Below are 16208 nucleotides of genomic sequence, written 5' to 3'. Positions count from 1 at the left end.
GGTCAATATAATCACACTGTGCTAAAGTGCTGAAGACAAGAATTGGGTTGCATCAGATTTGGATCATTCATGTAAATAAAAGGAAGCAAAGATAATGTCTTCATACATATTGTGTATATAACGTACACAGATAACATATGTGCGTACATCCGGGAATGTGTGCGTGTATGAATGCATTCAATGCTGTAGAAAAAGTCTTTGCCCTATTCCAGATTTCTTCTATTATTGCATATTTGTCACACTGAATGGTTTCAAACCTTTAGATACAATGTGATAGACAAAGGGAAACCAAGTAAACACAAAACACATTTTTAAAATGATAATTTCATCCATTTCATAAAAAGAATGATCAAACATCCACATCACCCATGTGAAAAAGTAATTTATATGGGTCTTTGATAACTATTGTCATGAAATGAATTTAATAATTAACATAATGTTTTTGTTTACTCAGATTCCCATGGTCTCAAACCATTCAGTGTGACAAATATGCAATAATAAAAGGAAATCAGGAAGTGGGGCAAATACTTTCAAAGCACTGTATATATGGGGGACTGTTGCAAAATAGTGTTCAACAGTCTATGCGTATGCCTGTGTGTGTAACGGAGTTGAATTGAGTGCATCAGCATATTAGCCACATTAATCATTCTCACGGTGCCTGATAGTTTTACGGGAACTTAATTAAATATGTTGTGGAATGTATTGCAGCGTTGATTGGTCAAATAAGTCTAGGTTATGGTGATTTACAATGGCGTCTAAGGCTGTAGTAGCAACAGCAAAGCAGGGAAACTTTGCGGTTTGAAGACCAGGAAGTCAAGTTTACCGGCACCACCATCTTGTACAGTTTGGAGCCAGAGACTGCGCAGGAGGGAAGCCGATGTGGCTGAGCAATGTGAGAGAGAGTGACGTCATCTGTCCCTGACTCGTACACAAAGTATTGCTGCATTGTCCCAATAATATAACCTAGAAAAGAAAATCAGCACGTGGAGAGGCATTAGATGAACCTGCTGACCTGGGATTCATGGGATTCATTGAGGCCAGCTGGTCAATAGAATCAGCATTCTGTTACATCACATTAATGGCATTTGGCAGACGCTCTTATCCAGAGCGACGTATAGTTGATTAGACTAAGCAGGAGACAATCCTCCCCTGGAGCAATGCAGGGTTAAGGGCCTTGCTCAAGGGCCCGACGGCTGTGCGGATCTTATTGTGGCTACACTGGGATTTGGACCACCAACCTTGCGTGTCCCAGTCATTCACCTTAACCACTACGCTGCAGGCCACCCTGTTACAGTGACATCACCACTCACCTTAGTCATCGAGTTTCACAACCTCTCTCATCCTATCCAAACAATCCCCTGTGCATACGCAACCACATACACGCACAGCCATTTCATCCCACACTCATCCAAGAGTCACTCTCCTTCCCCTAATGTTCTTATGTGTCTCTCTCACTCCGGTTCTCACATACGTGTTCTTCTTACCTTGGAAGATCTGGAACTGTTGAGCGTATTCTTCTGGCGCTGAGCTGCTGGGGTGTGGGACAGAGACAGAGCCTTACTGCTCTGCAGAGGAAACGACAATCTGAGATTGGCTTTGACACATTAAAATGAATAACCTCTCCCTTTTCAGCTGCCTGTTTATTAAACAAAATGCAGAACAGGCCACCTCCTCCACCCTGCCAGCAGCTGAAGGGCGGCTGATGGACTACAGGAGTGTACATAAATTGTATTATTATTATTTTATTTTTTTTTATCTGGCATTTTCAACACAACTCGGAATGCACTGTGCCGCTTTACTGGAGTCTGAACCGAGAGCCCTTTCCACAGCGTGGATGTGTTCCATATGTGCATTAGAGCCAGTCCGTCCATCTACAACTGTGCGAGGGCCAGGTCAGTACAGCCCAACATGGGCTCACACACTGCAATGGGCTGGGGTGACCAGTGACCCATCATGGGAAAGGGCTTTCCTCCACCTCCTTGCAGCATTTATAAATACTTGCATGTAGTGTTCGGGGCCCCTTTACTTTATATTGCTTCATGTCGTTTTTTCGATAGCTACAATACGCAGTATTCAGAAAATCAGAAAGTGAAATTTGCAACAACAGTTCAATAGTAACTAATTAACATCTGTAGTCCCCCGGTACTGTAGGAAACACACAACAGAGCAGACTTAGATTAAATACAATATCGCTAAAAATAATATTAACCTTAGGCTATGGATGAGGTGAAGTTTCAATTTCAGATTGCAAGCTGACAGAGAACCTCAGTCTGCTCTTCTGAAAAACCCATGCAAATATTGTGCGCCATTTGCACACCAAATGTCACTAGTATGCCCTTCAGATCCCTCCAATTTGCACTGGCCCATACACACCTCAAGAAAACTGAAAACACTGACATGCCTGTACATCCAATCTTGATTTGTTTTGGAAATAATTTAATTTCCACCATTCCCTTCTATTAATTAAATTAAATTAATGAAATTACCTTGCCCTGTCTTTTAGACAAATAATACTGTAATTGCTCCGTAGAGTACACTGTAGGTGTCCAGACTGTCTTTTTTTCATTTATTTTTTTATTCATATAAATTGATTGACACTACCAGGACTCAATACGGACATTCTGTGGGCGTACGCAAGGGGCTACCAGCCCCTAAGGCGAGTGGCAGGTGTGCTAGCAGGGGCTCTCTGGCCCTAATTACGAGAATCTCCCGTAATTAGACACACGTGTCGCAGTTGCCTAACCACATTCCATCAACTGTGTTAATTAAGCTTGTAAGTGCCAGATTAACCTGCCATAGTATTAACAAGGTCATTGTTGAGAGTAAACCTTTAAAGACATTTCTTTGGCAAGAAACAGTTTACTGTTAGTGTTGCAGCCGGCGGTTGAGTCTTAAGCGACAAATTCCAAGACCACGGATTCCTGAAAATTATAATCAGACCATGTAAATAACAGATCGCGTAAATAAAATAGGCTATTTCACATTTGCTCCAGAGCAGTGGTTTCAAACTCGTTGGCACGGAGGGCTCTGTGTAAGCAGGTTTTCAATCCAACCAATGACTGCGGCCATAATTGATTATAATTGCTCAAACATCCATATGCATTTGCCTGCATTAAAGCATAGAATACAATATCCTCAAACACACATGCCGATATACTGTAGAAATGTCTAAATGTTATCTTGTCAATGGCTTGGAACCTGGATACATTGGTATAAAATGTGACCAATGTGACGTTCATCCGAAAATATTGTTTGTGCAGTGAACACTTAACCAAGATGCTCCTGGAGTAGCCTAGTTTAGAACCTTTTTGGCTTAATGATTCGGATATGTGAATTGGAACATGATTCGGTCCGTTGAGACCACAGGTTTTTTTTGTTACTGCAAACAAACAACCTGCCTGAATGAATGACTAAATTAATAAATGAGCAGTCTTCCATACACCGCGTGAACGCACAAGCGCGTACACATGGATACAGTGTAATATGTATAGAGGCTCTCAGTCTCTGGTTAAGGATCGTAAACTTGGTTTCAAGGGTGCAAAATTAGCACTAGAGTGCCATCTTTTGACCACGGTGGGATATTGCATGCCACTGATTTATTCGCCAATAGTGGTCAGTGGAATTGAGTGGTGTTTAAATTATCTTCACAATTATTCTTTTGTGGGTCGTATTTAACCACCTGTTTTTAGAAGAAACTAAGAACAGTAAAACTAATTTTGCCTTTCATTAAGCGGACTGAAGTACAGATTCCAGAAACAACACTTTCACCCCAATGCAATAGTTCCCAAACTCGGTCCTGCTCTCCCCCCTCTTAAGTTTACCCTCTTAAGATACACTGTCAAAAAACGCATGCAAAATAAGAGTGCCTTGGTCCTTAGCTTTATATTCTTATCACCCTTGTTCCAAACGAGACGTTGTTGGATTTTATCTCATACCCAAGATGCGCTTCTCTCACTGTTTTTCTCCACTTAACAGGTTGACCTGGCTACTTGAAATCTTGTTTGTCACAGTTATGTTCCCATCAAGGTGAAAACATTACTAGTGATTCCTCAAGCTAAATGAATGCTCATGCTCACACGGGAGTCACGCAGCGGCCATACTGGAACAGACACAAAGCTGGGTGACTGCACTGATTGGGTAAAGTAAAGTGAAAGCCTGTAGCAACGATGCCATTCGGCCACTTGGTGGCGCCAGCTGGTTACTGAATCAAACGCCTCTGCGGTGCGGTATATCACTAGATCTATCTGCAGGTTTTCAACAGAGCCGTGAGTGGTGTTTTAACAGCTGCTGTGTAACGATAGAAGTTTCAGCGAAATTTCTCACACTCTGTGTGCTTTGGATATCATCGCAACTGTAATGCTAATTATATTTTTTCCCCCCTTGTATTGAAAGACAGTTGGGAAAGCCAGCGCTGTGGAAAATGAATTTCCATAAACTATAGTAGGATGGGTAACTATAGTAGGATTCAATACCCGTCATCTTGGAGCAAAAACATTTCGTAGCAAAGGGAGACAAACAAACTATTATAATGTGTTTGCAACAACTAGACAGTGCGGCCATTAGGTGATCTATTTAAACTTCTCTTCGCAAATGTTTGATAAAATACCTTTATATCTTTACTCACTGAGTGAAGATGGTCGAAAGTATATTTTGGTTGTATGATTTATTGTGATTTTAGAAAAGGATTAGAGGAGTGAAAAGTCATAAGCACATTTTCACAGAGAAATGAAAGTTTTCTGAATTGTACATTGTCAGCATCTGACACCTGAGACTGACTGTGTGTGTGTGTGTGTGTGTGTGTGTGTGTGTCTAAGCTCTTGAGTCAAAGCATGTGTACACACGTGTGTGAGTGTGAGAATGTATTTTAGGTGTTATCAGGCTCTCTCGGTCTTAGCACCATATTACCTAATAATCTCTCTCCTTTCTGTGGAAATAATTAACATTACTCATACCAGCCCAAGTTACATCTGCATTTGCACATCACACTTATCCAGAGCAACGTACAGTTGATTAGACTAAGCAGGAGACAATCCCCCCCGAAGCAATACAGGGTTAAGGGCCTTGCTCAAGGGCCCAATGGCTGTATTGTGCTACACCAGGGATTGAACCGCTGACCTTGCAGGTCCCAATCATTTACCTTAACCACTACACTACAGGGCGCCCTAGTTACCTCCCATATGTGCCTGCCCTGGTTTCCAAGCAACACACGCTGTATCAGCCTGTGAAGGGTTTAAGGTAGAGGAAGACTGATCATCATCTGCTGTACTCCGGCTGTAAACTTGGGTACATGTTTAACCCGTGGGTCCATCTGACCTTATGTGACCTTATGTCCTCTTAGCCAGGGGACTGCCGTCCTGGTCCCAGAGAGGATTTTAGTTTTCACTTTAAAATCAGCACCCAGGTCAGGCCCAAGTAACCAGGTGAGGTGAGTTAACGGTTTCATGAACTGCTCTAACCGATGATATAAGGGCAGAGTAACAGAAACCACCAGAGATGGGATATTCAGCAGGCACTAGCCGCCAAATGCAGCCCATCATAGTTGTTCTCTTGGAAAAGTATTTATTTGTTTTATCAACTGAATTTGAGTCAACTTCCCTATTGAGCAACAATAATTAAACCATGATTATGTTTATTTTAAGAAGCAGTCTACTTTGATTATATAGACTGTATTGTATATATTATACATTGTACAATACACATACAATACACTTTATTCACGTTTAGTTTTTTGAGTAGTGAGTGGAAACTCATTGTCAGATAATCCACCATTTAAAAAATATCTCTGTCCCCCAATAAAAAGTAGTTGAAGCACCCTTCCCTAGAGCCTCTCTCACCACCACTGTACTGCACACTGGCTTACGCAGGCACAACCAGGAGTGCCAAAATGACAACGGCACTGATCTTCCTTCCTAGTCCGGGTGGTTTTTCAGGACTAGGAAGGAAGCAACCGTTTCAGGACTAGGAAGGAAGCAACCGTTTCAGACCCTGGGACCTGGGGGAGATGGCAAGCAACAACTAAAAGCAGAAGTGGGACTATGCGACATTAGCTCAGGAGGTAAGTGCGGTCGTCTGGCAGTTGGAAGGTTGCCGGTTCAATCCCCTGCCCAGGGTGCGTCAAAGTGTCCCGACAAGTTGATTGGTACCAGCCTATCGTTGTCGGCGTGTGAGTGTGTGTGAATGGCATGAATTAATTGTAAAGCACGTTGGATAAAAGTGTGATATTAATGCAGTCCGTTTACCATTGAGGGGCCAAGGCTTTTGCGGCAGCTCTGTAGCACAGAGGTCAGAAGTCAGAGGTCAGGGGTCATATGAGGAAAAATCACAGCACAGTGTAAACTACCCAGGCCCTGCGGAGGCCCAAATCAGACAGAACATGGCCGCCAGGTCCCGGGGACGGTTTAGTGTAGCCACAGATCAACAGTCTGGCACTTCTCTTCAGTCCTGTCTGCTACTCCTCAGCTTGGTGGAAACCTTCGCGTTACTTTTGGAGCAAGAGGCCCAAAGGGGGTTGTGTGCGTTTGCTAATATCAGCAGTGGAAGTGGTTTATCTCTCGTTCTGTTTGCTCTTTCACACACACACACACACACACACACACACACGCAGACGCACCGGGACCAAGACAAAGAAGTGCGCACAGTTGTGAGTGTGAGAGGTAAAGAGTTGAAATGGTTCCCACGAGAAAGCTCCCTGCGTGTGGTAGAAGCCCGGAAGCTGCGGTCGGCGCGGTTTCAGTCTGCTCGCGCTGCACTCGGCCCTGCGATACGCTCCGGGTCACCTGACGCTTCAGCCCGGCGGTCACGTGACCCCCCCCCCGCAACCCAAACAGGAAGCAGAGACACCCGTGTTCGGTGTGGGCGGCCGCTGAGGGATCAGTGAAGTTTGGCGGTCCAGATTCGAACCCGACCGTGACCAACACCCGGAGCCGGTATCAGCTGGATTCCTGCCAGTAACCTCCCCCCCCCCCCCCCCACACACATAAATCAGACGAGTGGTGTCATGTTGGGCCGTTTGTTCTGATAGGTTCTCTCACCAAAAACCGATGGCTCATCAAGAATACCACAACCCAAGTTTCAGTTCCCTGCCTTTTGGCGTGCAGTGTCAGTGACACTCTCTCACACACACACACACACACACACACACACAGACACACTTTTATTAGCCATACGCCGTGGTGTTTGATACTTTTCAATTTGTGAACATCGAGATATTTTTATATCGGTATTAAGAGCAGAAGTAACTGCAAAATAGAAATGTAATAAATTGCTTGCCATCGGCCATCTAAAATTCATAGCATGAAAGATTAATAAAAGATGACACGTATATGTATATATTTCAGTTGGACGCCTTCCAGACAGTTTTGAGGTGGCTTACACAACAGCGGTTATCTCTGACAGGCTTTCCGACTGCAACACAGGGCTGTAAGTCAGCATCACAGCACTGGCCCCCGGACGACCCCCCGTCCCCACCTCACCACTGGCAACACATACAGCACAATGTCTTATTTTTAACCTTTGGGGTTTCAATGGAAAAATCTTCGTTTGTATTTCCATACGGGCAGGAAACCGCAGACGGTTTGAGACGCGTCTCGCAGTGTCTCGTACACTGCCTCCGAGAGCCAACCTGTTCTCCCTTCAAGACTGCGCTTAACTGGGCCACCGGTTACACAACGACACACAAGGGCCCTAGATCCTCCCCTCTGATCTCTCTGTGACAAACGATGAAGAGTTTGAATCCACGGCACCACTATTTATGTCGGTTTTAGGTCGGTGGAATTCAATCACACGTTAGTGATTTTCAGCCTCGTCCTGACCTACAGGCCCTGAGCTAACCCGGGGAATCTGGTCAGACGGCAGCACTTACGTAGTTTATCTGTGCGCCCTGCTCCCTCTTGGAACAATTAAGGGATGGGTGATCATGACTATCGCTTGCTGTAATCCAGCAAAATTATGAAAAAAAAAAAAAAGTATTGCTTCATGGGAACTTCCTCTCCTACCCAGTTTGGATGGTCTTTGTTTTTCACACTATCCTTTACGAATTCTTGACCACGTCTGCATGCTTTTATGCATTTAGCTGCTGCCGCATGATTGGATGATTAAATGGTAAATGGTTGGCATTTGTATAGCGTCTTTATCCAAAGCGCTGTACAATTGATGCTTCTCCATTCACCCATTCATACACACACTCACACACCGACGGCGATTGGCTGCCATGCAAGGCCCCGACCAGCTCGTCAGGAGCATTTGGGGGTTAGGTGTCTTGCTCAGGGACACTTCGACACAGCCCGGGCGGGAGATCGAACCGGCAACCCTCCGACTGCCAGACGACTGCTCTTACTGCCTGAGCCATGTCGCCTATATCGTAATTGTATACAAGCTATGCAGACACCATTAGTAAAAGAAAACGCATCAACAAGGTCTACTACTGAATCACATTACAGCTCCGGTGCTAGTATAATGCAATGTATTTATAGCAATTACACGGTTAGTATTACTTACAAAATAAGGGAATGATCACCGTCTCCCTCATCCGAGTCACTTAGGCAAGATGAACGCCCCTCGATAAAACTACCGTCAGTCCTACCAAGCTCGTCCAGAGCTTGCAGCACAGAGACAAGATTAGTCATAACTTAACAGAAACGTCCTGACTTCATCTAAGAGTAAAATAAAACTGTTGACCGCGCAGCGTTCTGGCCGCTACACCATCAGCTGTTTACCGGAGATACTAAAATGAAGAGACACATGAACAGGAGAGATGCCGAATGTCGTAGTCTTCTGTCATTAAAAATATTTCCGTGCCAAAGGTGGAACATCATGTCAAAACATAGACTGTATATGAAATACTGTCAAAACCGTTGTTATAGCTGGATAAATATTAACTGTAAAGCCTTGTGATTCACAGTACATATATATATTGATTAACCTGTGAATAAACTTTTGTAAAAGAAGCATTGGCCATATTATTGTATGTGCAGGTAGGCCTATTCATGAAGTGCTTGAATCAGCTTGAATACGTTTAATACAGCTATTAAGGGTATTGCACAAAGGCATTAATGATGCCTACAGATCTTGGTAAGGTTCAAAAAGCTAGCTGGTCATTTCATACATTTGCACAAGAATTTTCTTTAATGGATCGGATTGGGCATTGTTGAACAACCGAGCTCAATAAATACCACCAAAAAAAAGAAAATGGCAAATGGCAAATGGCAATGCTGTGAAACTTCTCAAACATTGTTAAACAGGGTATAATGCTGTTTCTGCTGATAATTACAAAAAAGAACAGCTTTGCCTTTGAAGTATGTCTACCATACAAAAATTCACAGGGAGTTACTCCCCTGGCAGCAGTCCACAGCTTTCGTGAGAAAATATGATATTTGTTTCATGGAAATAAACAAACTGTCCCGGCATGAGTACAGAGGCTAGCAGAGGGTGTGGTTTCACTGCAGTGATCAGCGTGGAAACATTTTAGACAAACTTCCCCCAGAACTGGTGTCACTGTTAATGCGCTCCCCCCTGATTCAAGTCAACCAACAAAACCTGGCACAATCCAGAGGAGGAGGAAAAGGAAGCTAGGAGATGGGATCTTTCTTTAGAGAAGAGCTGTCCAGACCTGGGCTAATTATGTAATCATTTTGGATTTAAATACTGTTCAATGCATTGCTGAGCCTGCCTGTATGGGCGGCCTGTAGTGTAGTGGTTAAGGTTCATTACTGGAACCCGCAAGGTCGGTGGTTCTAATCCCGGTGTAGCCGCAATAAATCCGCACAGCCGTTGGGCCCTTGAGCAAGGCCCTTAACCCTGCAGTGCCCCAGGGGAGGATTGTCTCCTGCTTAGTCTAATCAACTGTACGTCGCTCTGGGTAAGAGCGTCTGCCAAATGTCAATAATGTAATGTAATGTAATGCCTGGTGTATTGGAACCTATGAAATACTCTCAAAAAGTGCAAACCCCACCTTCTGGTCCTCTTGGTTGGCTCTATTCCACCAGGCAAGATCAATCGAGCACAGAAAAGTATTTGAATCCAAAACAATTTCGTGATTGCAGCCACAGTCCGGAGGCTGTTAATGGTACTCCAGTTGAACGTCTTAACGTCCATTGCTATTATTCCCCACGCAGTTAGTTCCAGCCGGTGAGGTCCCTATTGGATTACTCCTGCACCACTTCCCCAGAACCAGAGCCTGTGGTGGGGGGGGGGGGGGGTGCATACCCACATTGAGTGCGGAGGCCACATTTGGGCGGTCACATTAGACCCCGCTGTGGACTGGGTTGGATGGGGGGGTGGGGGGCTCTGTCTCCTCTTTGAGACACACAGGGGCAGGAGGGCACATGGCAATATGCTGAGGGAGAATCTTTCCCCTCAAAGAGTAACTGCACATGTTGTTTCTGCCTGGCTCTGCCTGCCACACAATTTTGACAAAAATGTATTCCGGGGTGGGTAGAGTGGGTGTGTCCATCTAATTTGCATAGATTTTTATCTCACCAATCAGATGCCGGTAGTGTTCTGTTTCATATTGATTCGTAACAGCAACTACGAGCCATTAAATTAAATGAGACAAATTTGTGGCCGTCAACAATTTTCCAACTGGATATCTGATTGGCATCTATGTATGACATCACTGTACCCTGGAAATGTGGTGTGGCTGATGTAACCCCGCCCCCTCTCTCTGGCTCTTTGTGATGTGGGTGATGTAATCCCGCCCCCTCCCTCTGGCCCTCTGTGATGTGGGTGACGTAACCCCGGCCTCCTCCCCGGGTGGTGTCCTGAGGTGAGGATAGACTGGACGACGGCCACACCCAGGGCCGGTGCGGAACAGCCCCCCGGGGGGCACGGTAACTTCATTAGGCGCTAATGGTCATGGGATCGGGACAAAGCCGAAGAAAAGTCCCTCTGCCCCTTCCTCATTACGCTCATTAGGAGAGTGAGGCATGACATCACCTCTCATTAGCACACTCTGCACAGCAGCATCGTGGCACAGCCGCCAGCACACACAGGGGGCGATGCTTTGCTCCACAGAGTCGGTATCTGGAGATCGTTCACGCCAAAAACGCAGCTGCTTTAACACCTCACCTTAAAGGCCCCGTGTTTAGTCCCATCTGACAAACGCCCGGCTCCACCGGTGAACCCCTGAGTGCTCTGTGGCAGAAACTGACAGTGATTGGCTGGGTTCTAGAGAAGGCCCGTGGTGATTGGAAGCTGCTGCAACGGGTGTTTTGTCATTGGAGGGTTCTGTGGGTTTACCCAATGGGATGGTCAGACACCATTTTGAGATTATTTTTTTAGTGCAAGGGTTTCAATCAGTTGCCGAGTATTTGCCACTGAATTTACCAGTGGTAATTACCATGGTATGGAGGAGTGTCATATCTGTAAGGGTTGTAGGCAGCCACTATAAAAATACTCACAGAATTATTGTACATTCAGAAGTGAAAATACTGAGAAAAACATTGACTATTGACTATTGCACCTGTAAGAATTTAGTCCTTTGCAAAGTAAAACTCAGGTTCAGGTCCATAGAAATTACTAGATGAAAAATACAATATGAAACATACCGCAAGGCAGTTCAATCACAAAGTGGTTACAATCTTTTATTCCCCATACCTGAAATAGAATGCAAGTCCCTGTCCCTAATTGGGTGACAGGCACAAATGGACATCGATACATATAAATGTACGTGGTGAGGAAGGAAACTAAATGGTCATTGTCTCTGAGGTATGCCAATAAACTCCTGTCTCACACCCATTGATCACTCTGGCCTCACCCTGATGGTCCCATCATCACCTGGCTTTGTTTCTAAACCCCCTTGATAACTGAGGTTGATTGTGTTAGGTGGCCGTCCAAGAATACCTTCTTATTGTATTTTTCACTGACTGGTGAAGCGACAACATGACTCGCCCTGGTTCAAGGTTCCCTGTCGTTCTTCATTATGGGGCAGCCTGTAGCCTTGTGGCTAAGGTACATTACATTATTGGCATTTGGCACACACTCTTATCCAGAGCGACGTACAGTTGTTTAGACTAAGCAGGAGACAATCCTCCCCTGGAGCAATGCAGGGTTAAGGGCCTTGCTCAAGGGCCCAACGGCTGTGCGGATCTCATTGTGGCTTCACCGGGATTTGAACCACTGGGTCCCAGTCATATACCATTATGCTACAGTCTACATGACTGAGACCTGGGGAGGTTGGTGGTTCAAGCCGTGGTGTAGCCACAATAAGATCCACACAGTTGTTGGGCCCTTGAGCGAGGCTCTTAACCCCACATTTCTCTAGGTGGGATTGTCCCCTGTGTAGTCTAATCAACTGTAAGTCACTTTGGATTAAGAACATCAACTAAATAACAAATAATTGTATTTATTATTATTTCTTCAAACCTGGCTCACACCTCTGCCCTTTGGTTAGTGCCTTTTGTACCAAAGCTGAAAGTAAAGAATATTGCCAAACAGTCACTGCAAACTCCATCCATCCATCCATCCATCCATCCATTATCTTAACCCGCTTATCCTGAACAGGGTCGCAGGGGGGCTGGAGCCTATCCCAGCATACATTGGGCGAAAGGCAGGAATACACCCTGGACAGGTCGCCAGTCCATCACAGGGCACACACACCATTCACTCACACACTCACACACTCACACACTCACACACTCACACCTTCACACCTTCACACCTTCACACACTCACACCTTCACACCTATGGGCAATTTAGACTCTCCAATCAGCCTGACCTGCATGTCTTTGGACTGTGGGAGGAAACCGGAGTACCCAGAGGAAACCCACGCAGACACGGGGAGAACATGCAAACTCCGCACAGAGAGGCCCGGGCCGACGGGGATTCAAACCCAGGACCTCCTTGCTGTGAGGCGGCAGTGCCACCCACTGCACCATCCGTGCCGCCTCCACTGCGAACTCAATGGAAGGAATCTGGTAGAAAGGCCAATTTTTCTAATATATTTAAATTTTTTGTGGTAGCTCAGACAGCTTATTCCACATTTAATACAGACAATATGGGCCTTGTGCATTATAAGTGAATATTAAACCAATTAACCGGGAGCCAATATTATGTCTGTTGGACCCTTAGAGCAGACAAAGTGATCTCACACAGTGCTCACAGGCCCCGATGAAGCAGACGGCCTTGAGGCAGGGAGGAAGAAGGTATTTGTCATTCACTTTCAAATAAAAATTCTGAACTCATTACATTGCATTACAAATGAACTCATAAGAGGCCGTCTCCAATCTGCACAAAAACCTGTACTGCGGCAGTATTTTTTCCAACAATTCATAATATCGACAGCCTGTCCCTCTGGTTGAGAGTTTGTCAGGACTCTTTTTTCTCCATGTTTGGACTTCCCACTTCTGAAATATTTTCAGCACTGTTGCCGGGGCAACAGTGCGGTCTTTGTAGACATTTTGAGATCAATCAGTCCTGTATGAAATGAGCAAAGCCCTGCTGTATTAAAAACGTCGCACTTACAAACAGTTTACTGGGGGAAAAAACCTTAATCCAAAGGAAGCTGGCCACCCATTCCTTCTATTTTAACCTTGTTTTCTTTCGGATGGGAAAAAACAAGTTTTTGAATTGAATAAAACAAAGGACGGCACCTTTGTAGTTGGGCGCAAATGGCATTGTGGGCCAGGTTTTTGGTGACGATGCCGTGGATTTAGGAAGGAAAAGGCTCACAAAGGCCCAGTCTGTGTTTGTCTGGGACCAGGTGCTGGGCTTCAGAGCCCTGTTTAGTCCCGTTTGGCAGCCAGAAACCATCAGAAATGGTGGCATCGCCGATGCCGGCTAGAACAGTATTCCCACTGGATGCGAGTTGGGAAGGAAAAGAAGGGCTTTAATGGTTTCTCTGGCTCTGTTTACTTCATTTATGTTTTTCCACTGTTTACTTTTCCCACGTATGTTAGATTCCAGGATGAATGGAACATAATGAGTGATTTTGGCTCATTACCAGGGACTGTCCTGCCCATGAAAGTTTCTCTGAACCAACAAATTAGATTGACCCTTTATTTCGTGTGTTGGCTTACTTATTGCTTCTCTTTGTTTTGTTTCTTTTAAACAACCCTTGAGAGTACAGTAAGACTCTGTTTCCCTTCCTCCATCGCCTATCACAAGAGAACTGATTACATTAATTACAAGACTAATAACCCAGGTCAGACCCAGAAATAATGAGAGAACAAGCATCTGGCAGTGTAAGTGGCTTCTAAATATCATTGGATCTGTTTTTGATTTTTACTTTCCCTGCCGAGGGGGCCGAGTTGGTTTTATTTGGGATGTGGAGGTGACCAATGGCTGCCTAGCTACAATGGTACAGGAGGGCTCCCGAATCGTCAAGATGTTTTTGTCCAGATAACAAACAAACAATAACTGAACAAGCAAACAAACCAAACCTTTGGAAGCCGACGTGGGCCACTGAAGCCAGCCAGTCTGAGCCATCCCCGCCCAGCGGAAGTTGCGTCTGTGTGTCACAGACCGGAGGAAGCGCGTCGCGCGGAAAAAAAACCCACAGAACAACAAAAACAGTGGCGTCAACAACAAGCACAGGGGAGCAGTGATTTGGATAGGCTCAGCGCCAGGATCTCGCCACAGAATGAAAGGGTTCCCGGCGTCTTTGTGAGAGCGCCACTGATAGGAAAACGTCAGGTTCACGGGGTTGAGGCGGGATGGGGCGGACACGCCGTGATTCCATCCCTCCCTCCGCTGGTCGCTGTGGACAGCGGCCAAATTACCTTGAAGTTCAGGTAATCTCCGCGATTTCAATGAAGCTTTCGTTATATAACGCGCGCCTAATCCGTGCACGAATAAAAATATGTAACTTCAATTTGATAAGGGAAAAGGGCCGGTACTGGATGCTGTTAGTACTACTTTGGCTAGTAACACAGTGAGAAATATACATAAATATACATAAATATAAATATACATACAGATTTTAGTAGGGGCAGGGACGTGCAACCACGATCATTTCGGTCTCTGACTTTTCCAGGGGTGACATGGCTCAGGCAGTAAGAGCAGTTGTCTGGCAGTCGGAGGGTTGCCGGTTCGATCCCCCGCCCGGGTGGTCTTGAAGTGTCCCTGAGCAAGACACCTAACCCCCAAATGCTCCTGATGAGCTGGTCGGGGCAGCCAATCGCCGTCGGTGTGTGAGTGTGTGTATGAATGGGTGAATGGAGAAGCATCAATTGTACAGTGCTTTGGATAAAGGCGCTATATAAATGCCTGCCATTTACCATTCCCATATTCCATTGCCTACGGTCACCTATGGAGTGACATAGGCCAGACAGAGTCATTTTGTGAAACCTACTTGCGCTCTATGTGAAAATTATTAATCAAATAGTCACAGATGAAACGTGGGGCTTAGCCAAATGATGCCACTTTGCCTTTCTTGTGGGATGTTTAACACACAAGTAAAAACAATTTCTCAAGTGCTGCCAGGTAGATTAAATGGAAACAAAGCTATTGTCTCTTGGCATGTCTGAATGGTTTGGAGGAAATCCAAAACACTTCATCTCTGAACAAGTTTTTAAACGAATGTAATGCTATTATATGCTATTCATTATCCATACTGTCACTGTTTGGCATCTTCCTTTCAGTTGTACTGGCTCATTTCACGTATATGAAAGATAATCTGATGGTTCCACTCTTGCCTGATACCTTTTATGGATGTGCATTTTGGCACTGACACTTGATTTCTGCCATGGCTCCAGTCTTTGCACATGGGGAATGTTCCAGAATGTTCCTTCGGTTAATATTCTTTCGGTGGTACGATGTTCCGTGGCCTCTCCAGCAGTTGCTTTTGGCATGTTTCGCTATTGCCCCCGGAGGCAACAAACCACTCACACGAACCTGTGACTTAGCATGTGTGTGCACGCACGGTGTGTAAATGTTTCCGTGAGTTTCAGTTCAGTTCGCTCGCTCACACACGCACTCACTCACACACTCGCTCACACACACACTCGCTCACTCACTCACACAAGCACTCACACACACATGAATTCACACTCGCTCACACACACACTCGCTCACTCACTCACACACGCACTCACACACACACTCACACACACATGCATTCACACACTCGCTCAAACACACACTCGCTCACTCGCTCACACACGCACTCACACACACATGCATTCACACACTTGCTCACACACACACTCGCTCACTCACTCACACAAGCACTCACACACACATGAATTCACACTCGCTCACACACGCACTCACA

This window comes from Conger conger, chromosome 18 (genome assembly GCF_963514075.1).
Source record: "Conger conger chromosome 18, fConCon1.1, whole genome shotgun sequence".
Taxonomy (NCBI): Eukaryota; Metazoa; Chordata; class Actinopteri; order Anguilliformes; family Congridae; genus Conger; species Conger conger.
This window is presented reverse-complemented; position numbering follows the sequence as displayed.